This window comes from Hippocampus bargibanti, linkage group LG22 (assembly GCF_051943395.1).
Source record: "Hippocampus bargibanti isolate YZ-2025 linkage group LG22, ASM5194339v1, whole genome shotgun sequence".
In the NCBI taxonomy this organism is placed as follows: Eukaryota; Metazoa; Chordata; class Actinopteri; order Syngnathiformes; family Syngnathidae; genus Hippocampus; species Hippocampus bargibanti.
In genome coordinates this window covers 476,303-485,218 of record NC_142755.1, presented here as the reverse complement: position 1 = coordinate 485,218, position 8,916 = coordinate 476,303, and the positions used below count along the sequence as shown (strand labels likewise).

Here is an 8,916-nt window from a genome sequence, read left to right as displayed (position 1 = left end):
TTCAGCCCATATTTCAATTGTCATCGCACAATTTGGACAAGATTCTGCAGTCAATTTGGATTTATTATAAAGGACAACCGACGCCTCCGAACAGATTGTGTCCATCATTTGTAAAATGACTTCTACTGAGCGTATTTGACAGAGATTCCAGCGCATATAGCTAGATTTGACCTTTTAAGACTCACGCTGAATGTTCAGGAAGTCTTGTTTTTGAGTTGATGACGAGTCCTGACACCCCTGACCGAGAAAGCGACACACGATGCATTTTGCGCTACTTTGTTTGGTCTGAAAACTTCGTGTTGATGGCAAAATTAGAAGGAAAACACTTAAATAACGCAATGGTGAATCGTTGTGTGTTGCACCAAGACTACTATTTGATACTAGCTGACGCAAATTCCCAGCAGGGGCGCCAAGGCAAGACGTCTTGGCGCGACGTCACAAACAAGGGGGCGGGACCTTTTGAAACTGGCCACTGCCAGGTTCAATTTGAAGTAGTTTTTGGACACTTGAAGGCATTTTTGTTGGCGTTTTTCATGCGTGTTTTGTGTATTTTAGATGCTAGAAAACCTTTTTCTGATGTCAGTTAGGAAACAAAAAAGTGGTGTCGGTTGTCCTTTAAATGAGAATTACTTTAACTCAGCTACCCCCCGCCCCCCCTCCTCCGACCCTCTCACAGATAGATTAGCCCTGAATTAAATGTAACGAGTGACCCAAGAGGCCCGGGGTGTCTGTCGGTCCACATTACCCTCCCCACCCTGGTCCCCTCCTCTTTTTCTCTTCAAAGCAGACCTCCCAGTCACAAGCAGATTACGCAGCAACGCTTTCATGTGACCTTAGTTATTGCTATCCTCATTCACACACACTCGTATTCTCCCGCGACGGCTCACGTATCTGGAAAGAAGACCACAGTACGCGTTCATTATCAAGTGGCATTTCCGCAGAATAAAGGCCGCCAAAGATGGCGGCAAAAACAATCACCATTATACTAAAAATGAAAATACGCACGGGTGCAGGGTTCAGTTCCGCCTCTGGAGTTTGCATGTGCCAATGTGGGTTTTCTCTGGGTACTCTGCTTTTCTCCCACATTCCAAAAAACACGCATGGCATTTAAATGAAACACTCCAAATTGTCCCAAATTGTGAGCGCGAACGGGTTATCTGTCTATGTGTACCCCACGATTGGCGAGCAACTAGTTCAAGGTGTCCTCACCCACTGCCCGAAGACCGGGCCCGATTATTTTTGTGCATGATGAACCTCTTCTATGTTCTATTTACCACCGACCTGATCACAACACAGAACTGAATAATTTCGCCGCTAGCGAGTGATGTCACAACGTCCTGTGACCCCCCCCTACCCCCCGCTGTGCAATTACATAATAAATGTTGAAACAAACAGGAAAATAATGTAACTCTCATTTAGTCATAACGCGAGTAAAGTATGTACAGTAGGAATATTAATTATTGCCATGCCCCAACCCTCCCCTCGTTGGTAAATGACCGAGTTAGCACACTAGCGCAATTCTCCCCCTTGCAGATTTTCCCGATTTTGTTTCACCCGCGAACGGGTATGCTTTCTGTGTATAGGCCTTTGTTTGCAGACTTTATCTGCCGGACCTAAATCGGATCAAAAAAAAAACTGGAGCGTGGTCAGACGACTTGGTCCCGCTACCCTTTCACCAACGTAAGACATACATACAAACAACATAAGAGGCTGTAGCAATTCACACAGTTACAGTTGAACATCAATCTGCGTGTGTTTGCGCTGTCAGTCAAACGTCGCATGGATGCGAATGATTATGCAGAAGCCACGTAAGCTCCAGGGCGGGTGAAAGCTGGAAGGTGCGCAACAATGCGGCTCGACTGACTTTTACGGGTGTGACCCTGACGTTGCGTTGTCGCTTGGCTGCAAAGCAATTTGCTTCTTAAAAACTCATGTGGGATCGATCTTGCCACGCTTTGTTATTTTGTAGTTTCTTCAAAGTTACATTCAAGTAACCTTTATTAGTCTCACAGTGGAGACATTCCCCATTCACAGCAGCAGAGTCATGAAAGGAAGGAAAAAGAAGTATGAGAACAAAATATAGGAGCTGCTGTAAAGGCAGTGACTGTTGCGGCAAAATCGTGAAGTCAATATAAAATATGACAGAACGCAAAAGTCTTTCAACTTAAGCACTTTTCTCTATCTAGCTATCAAACTATCCAGCTCGCTATCTAGCTATCCGGCTATCTACGTGCTACATTCTAGCTATCTACATTCTGGCCAGCTATCTAGCTAACAAGCTAGATAGCTAGCTATTTATTAGCATTAGGATAAATGTCGACCCGTTAAATTTCGCTCCACACATTTTTTAAGCGTTTGGGCCTCAGTAATATTTTTTAGCATCCTTTATTCAATTACAAAAAAATAGCACATGCTTACACTGTGCAGGTACAAACAAACATAGTGTCATCCAAGATTCAGACATGTACTTCCCCCTTTTCACGCACCCAATAATGTTAACGCGCCAATCTGTCCAGTGTCGTAACGGCGGTCCCTGAAAGGGTTAAAGCTTCTCCTCAAGTGCTGAATTTGACGCCAACGGTGTAGCTAGCAAGTGTATCTTCCTTAAAATTCCATTCACGCCTCCTCGGCTGCCATGACGTTGTATAACTGTCCCGCTTCCTGGCGTATCATATCTCTCTCCCTCCCACCAAGAACGCCAATCACCTCCCTGCGTAGCGATCACTCCAAGCTCCAGCGACATGCCAACGCCAGACTGTAATACACCCCCACCCCTTTTGCACAAAAGGCAGAAGGATTTTCTTGCTCTCCGACCTTAGTCACCCTGCCCCAACTGTGAGCGTTCTTGGAACACGGCGCCTCCCCGGAGGTGTTTTCCTTACAATATAGACGGCGGGGAGGTCTCGCGCTCTCCAGGCTTTATTTGGGAAAATCGGGGTTGTTGGGTTTGTATCGCCGTAAGGGGTGGGCTCAAACCTTGAGCAAAGGTTTGAGCGCTAAGTACAGCTTGAGAACATAACCAGAACATTGACCATTAAAGATGCTCCGACCTGGACAGCTGAACATATTTCGGTCACATATCCCACTTGTGTCCATTTTCGCGTCCGCCCACAGGAACAACAACAAAAGAGACCGAGGGTGGGCATCAGACTGTAAAATAAACAAGTGGCCACAGAGGAAGTAGGTTATCTTTTGGGCAACCTTGTCACATCGCCTCACGCACGTACGCTCCCATGATCCTGATGACTTGCGAATCCCTCGCCCGCTACGCAAACATTTGTTAACTAAACACGCCCGTGCAACGTAGGTAAGAATGGAGTTAAGTAAGCATCACGGGATTAGCTGGCCGTCTTTTCACCCGTTGACTTCCGCGCTTAACATTTCACGTTAGGGAAATCTTAATGGAAGAAAAATGTCGCACGGTACGTGCTCCAGACTGCAAATCAAAAATGGCTGCATTATTGAAATACTAAATGACACGTAAGCAATTGATGTCTCGACGTGGCGCCCCGCAGGAAATCTCGCCTCGTTTTCCTTATTGATATGAAACTCGCCCTGTGTCCAAATGTGCCACCTTGATATGCGGGCATTTCCTTAGTAATCCTCTTAGTGGTGGGAAAGTGGTTTAGCGGGCGCATTCTCTTTGACAGGAGCACAAATGGGATGGGCTGCAGGAAAAATGGCGGTTTTGCGTTAGCTTTAGGGGCCCCAGCGGGGTGAGGGAGGCCGCCCGTCTCAATCTCTGAAAACTTTTCACCCGGGATGGCCCTGTCGCCACCCTGTGAACCTGATGATTCCTCGCTCTCCCCTCCGTTCGCTGAGCTTTATACAGTCGAGCCCAGACACAAAGGGAGGGAGAAGTGTGTCAAAGGTCGCACTCTTCAAAAATTATTTTCATGCTTTCATCATGCAAAAATATTTAGTGTTTTTTTTCCTTAACCTAGATTGTCAGATTAAGTCACAAAAAATCTTGTATCACCTTCCACTTCAATGTAACAGTTGCTTTTCTTTGCCCACGAGGTGCCACATGTTTATGTTTGGGCGAGTGGGATGACATAAGAAAAGAAGTTTGCATTTTAGATTGCTCGGAGGCGTTTCTCTTGTCATTGACCACGTCAATGATTGGATACCTATCAAGGCAATGGCAAATGCAACCGAGAGCTTACCTGACACCGTCATTATCTTTAAAATGCTCTGTGGTTGATGTCATTATCATATTCACCGCTTTTTTTTACTCCCTAGTGCGTTCTGCTATCTTTGTGACTACTTTATTTCCTGTATATCATAGTTAAGCCATTTGTTACAGTTCCACCTTCTGTTAAAGCGCGATATACAGTAAATCAATATGTCTTGCATTGTATTGTATTTTCGTAAAAAGTGAATCTGAAGTTCTGACGCCCGTGTTGGAGTGGATTTTGTGATATATGTGCTGCAAAAGCATCCATATCCTCTTCTAAGTGCCTTGCTGAGTCATTCCAAATTTCAGTGTGAGCACAAAACCTCTTAAGGGACAACAACACAAAAATATGATGAGACCACCTGAACTTTATTTTGCATCTTCAACTCTTTGACTTAATCGGGCCCGCGTGGATTTGGAAAGTCAGGTCAGCTCAGTTTGACGGCTTCGGTCGCTCCGCATCAACTCAGCTAGCGGTGAGAATGTTTCGGGTGCTCACTCACTTTACAGTGCTGGAGCTGTGGCATTGGAATTATAGTGCTCAAGTGACCCAGAGGGGGATTCTCTCATCCACACCATGGTACTTAGAGCGAGAGACAGCGAGACTCGTGACTTTTTAGCCTTGATTTAGCCTCACGGTCTCTGATGTGGGAGCCTCTCGTACCTTCCCTGTACTTATTCTTTTTGGGAGCGTCAGCCATGTCTCTGAATCATCAACATGCAGGGTATAATCACCGCCAAAATGGTTTCACGTGAAAGTTGGTAAACGTCAGGTCGCTTTAGGGCTTGTCTCATTTCTTTGTTCTGACACAGACAATCCAAACTAAAATACGCCTGTGTAAGTTCAAGTAAGGGGAGTAAAAGAAGCTATTTTCATAAAACAGCAAAATCCTTCCTTAAACCGTAATGGTGGGGTGAGGTTCAATTTGGATCGTTCGTACAATAGACTGCTTAGGCAACGTAGGCTTTGTTATGCTGATGAGGTGATATCAGGCCAGTCGTCAGTTAGGACAATAGAAGCGATCAGTGGAGCCACAGGGATTAGTCCCCTGCTCCCCCCAACCCGAGAGCAGCGACCAATCATAGCAGAGTCCGCCACCGCCACGTCTGGACAGTAGGGATATCTATTTATAGGGCCGAAACTACCAGTAAGACTTTAGTTTGTTGACGAAGCTTCTTGGATAAGAAGCGAAACGTCCGACACCTTCAAAGAAGTACAGATGACGGCTGAAGAAAGCTTTTCATCGATCCAAACTAAACTTGATTGTTTTTATGAAGCCATTTAAAAAAAAATACAATAAAATGTTACCAGTTTCCAATTGGCTCTGCTTGACGACAAAATTACGCTGACATTTATTTTTTTGGCACGCTGACAACATCGCAGGCACTCGGGTCCAAAAATGCAGTCACCCGTTTGCTCGTGGTACAGATAAGCTTCCAAATAACAGGCCTCGTCGGACAGCGATAAGGCTCCAGAGTTCCTGTCTACTTCACTCTCAGTGTGTAGTAATATTGCCGTACAGGAAGTGCAGCAACATGCCTTCGCTGTGACAGTTTCCTCTGACCACAAATGGAGGTCGCGAGGACACGAACTGACGGAGTTTCTGTCGGGAAAAGGATGTGACAACATTGCGTCGGTCGATCAATTACAGACACACCAAAATATGTCCGGAATTTGGCTTGGTGTCAATTAAAACATGGCTCTACAGTACTAAATAAAAAATAGTCTCCACTTCCGGAAACAGGAATGGACAATCACATCAAGAATGTCTAAAAATTGCACTCGCAATTGTTCAAATGGCAGATTTTTATCATCTAAAAATGTAACGCGTGACTGGAGTAAAAGGCGTTTCCCTCCTGCAGGCCCACCTGTTCAGTATTTCCCAATGAAGCTCACCGTGGCTTTCAAGACCGCGAAAGTGCTAAGACTATTGTATTGATCGTTGCTGTTTGTGATTATCTTGATTATTATTATTCGTGTTTGTAAGTCCATTTCATTTTGCAAGTGTTTTTGTTTAGGCACCCAAAATGGCAAAAGTGCTCTCAGCTCATCACCACAAGACCAACGCGCTCGTGTGAATCATAACAACGATACTTAGTTCAAAGTTCAAATTAGCCGCGAATCTTGGCACAAAACCCTTTAGGCATCTGCTCATAAAGTAAAACAAATATTTTAGAGGGTGTGCACACTTTTGCAAGTCCATGATCTCAGTCCGTTTTATTCACATGCCATCTTATTTTTATTGAGATGTACACATCCTAGGGCATATTTACAGTGGAAAATGGTTTTAAATGTAGCGTGGTCTTGATTTTGTTACCAAAAAAAAAACAGGCACGTGTAGACTATTAATATCCACTCCAGGTTATGGCAAAGTCATGGAATTTTTCCCTTGGCGATCAAGATGCTTTTCTTTATTGCTGTCTCTTTTTTTTAAATTATTTTAAACATCCCCAAGTGCAAGCCCGCAACCACAACGTGAAGCCCAATCTTGAATGAATTGCATTGCAACGGAGACATTGTTTAGAGAATTATGGCTTCCGAAAAAACAAAATGTGAGTTGTCCACTTTTGTTGGCCGCCTGTATTGCAGTCAAGGACTTTTTAACCGCAGCTCATTGCCAATTTTCTTTCTAATTGGAAAAAGAAGAAAACTGGATTTGAATGCGGAAGTCTGGAAAGGAGCAGATGGCAAATAGCTTGCGGGGGGAAAAAATACACAGGGATAACCTGAAATGACATTTTAAGGAGGTGAAAGGAAACTGATTATTTAATTTTTATGTTTTAATCGGGACAAAATGATCTCATCCCCTCAGCTGCCAGTTATATTCATTTTTTTTTCTTCAGTGGTCATCGCTGACATCAACGTCGTCGGCCATGATTGGCACGGTCATTTTAATGGTTGAATACGTTTCCTAGGTTACATTTTTGACTCGCCCGCTAATTAGTCAACACTGCACACCTCTAATGTCATTTTGGTCGCTTCATTGTAGACTATTAATAAATCTTATATACATGCTAAATCGCTTCCATATACTCAAAAATGGCTACTATGTTTTCTGAACAGTAAATATGATGACAGAAATCCAGTTTAAAAACAAATTAAATCGGGGCCTCAAAACAATAATAGCAACAATGTAGCTCAAAAGCTACTGTGCTAATTTCTGTGTTTCTACATGACTCAAAAACGCAACCTCAATAGAGAAGTTGCGGTTTTTACAGGCAAAGGTGAATTTTATATCTCTTGTGATTCGCCACAGCCCAATGACGTACTGTCACTCTCAAAAGTCACTTTTTTTTCTTGATTGTTTTCATGTTGGGTGAAAATGATAAGGCAAGGGTCAAGTGGATCATGTGACATCCCCGCACATAGCGGAAATTGATTGGCTAATGTTATTACTGACATGTATTGATTCTCTTTGCACAAGTGGAAAATTGAACTGTCGGACCCCAAAGAAAAGGCGCAGTTTGTTTTGTATGCCGACGCACAAGCGAGCCGAAATGTTTTGACGGATTGACTTTTACGTGTACACGCTAACTTGCACTTGTTACGCACGGCCCTTAGCAGACGCCGAGTTATGCAATTTTCACCGCCACCAACTATATTCTTTTGACTCGAGTTTTGGATGCGGCATCGGGACACTTGACGCCATGTTACGCAATTTTATTCCCATCCTGACACCAAAAACTATGAGCATTCCCACTTGAGTGGAAATGACGCAAAAGCGGCAATGTAAACAACCTGTGCCTCTGAACATTAGAAGAAAAAATAAAGTCATTCAAGTTCATGTGTTTTTTTTTTTTTCCTTTTCAGATTCAACGCGACCCCGTCAAGGGAAACGCCGAAAGGAAAAGAAGAAGAGATTCAACGAACCAAACTTGAATTGGACGCACATTGATGGAGAATACGCAAGCTGTTAGAAGGAAGTCAAAGTAAGTTTAAAAAACACCCCCAGCGTAGTTTCAATATTCATAATTTCATATTGACTGTTTCAGCTTGGCGCAAGTGTAACAAGAAGTGCAGCTGGCCTTCGAGGAACTGCCACATAAGGTGAGGCCTGGTCACCTATGATTTTTGTTGTTTATTGATGTATTTAAAGCACCTCCCAGAACCTCAGTGATTCATCACTGTGCTTTCTCCTACATTTCACTGCCATCCTGGCTCATAAGAAGCCCATTTTGGTCTCAACAAAACCTAAAACCTGTCATGGAATAATCATAAAAAAAAAAAAAACCAAACTGAAATCCCAAATTATTGAATAAGGACACGTTTGCGTTTGCTCTGCTTACATACAGTAAGGAACGACTGCACTTCCTGTTTTGTGTTGTGGTTGTCGGACTGCTTGCAAACAGGAAGGACGATGATGAAACACCACCTGATGCTCTCACACCCCGTCGGAGCATAACTTATCTGCGCTGCGTTAAATCAAATAAAAAGAGACACACACGTGCAGTTTCCGGGGAAACAAAGGGTAGATTTAAAGGCCACCCCCGCGGTTGACAAATTTGGCTCGTGGTGGACGCAAGTTTTTATTTTGTTTTCATTGGCTGAAAGGTGTGGATTTTGTTTTTTGAATGAACAGTTGCTTGTCAGAGGGTGGCAGTTTTTTAAATGTTCCATTTATTTTTATCTGTGACTACCAGTGACCTTGTTGTTATGCAGTCATGCAGGCCTCAGCATGTTCTGCTCCGTGTCTTTGGTTTCCCAGCTCACCTTCACCTGACTCAAAGCATCATAAAGG

The 8,916-nt window shown here is 43.7% G+C and overlaps 1 long non-coding RNA gene across 3 annotated transcripts in view; it reads left to right on the top strand.

Moving 5' to 3' along the window:
* Positions 1-8,916, top strand: part of LOC148881459 (uncharacterized) — a 61,654-nt gene that overhangs the window by 7,511 nt on the left and 45,227 nt on the right. For all 3 annotated transcript variants that reach the window (XR_016113724.1, XR_016113723.1, XR_016113722.1), the window contains exons 3-4: positions 7,989-8,107; positions 8,171-8,225. This is a non-coding gene — a long non-coding RNA (uncharacterized LOC148881459). The remainder of the gene's footprint in view (positions 1-7,988; positions 8,108-8,170; positions 8,226-8,916) is intronic.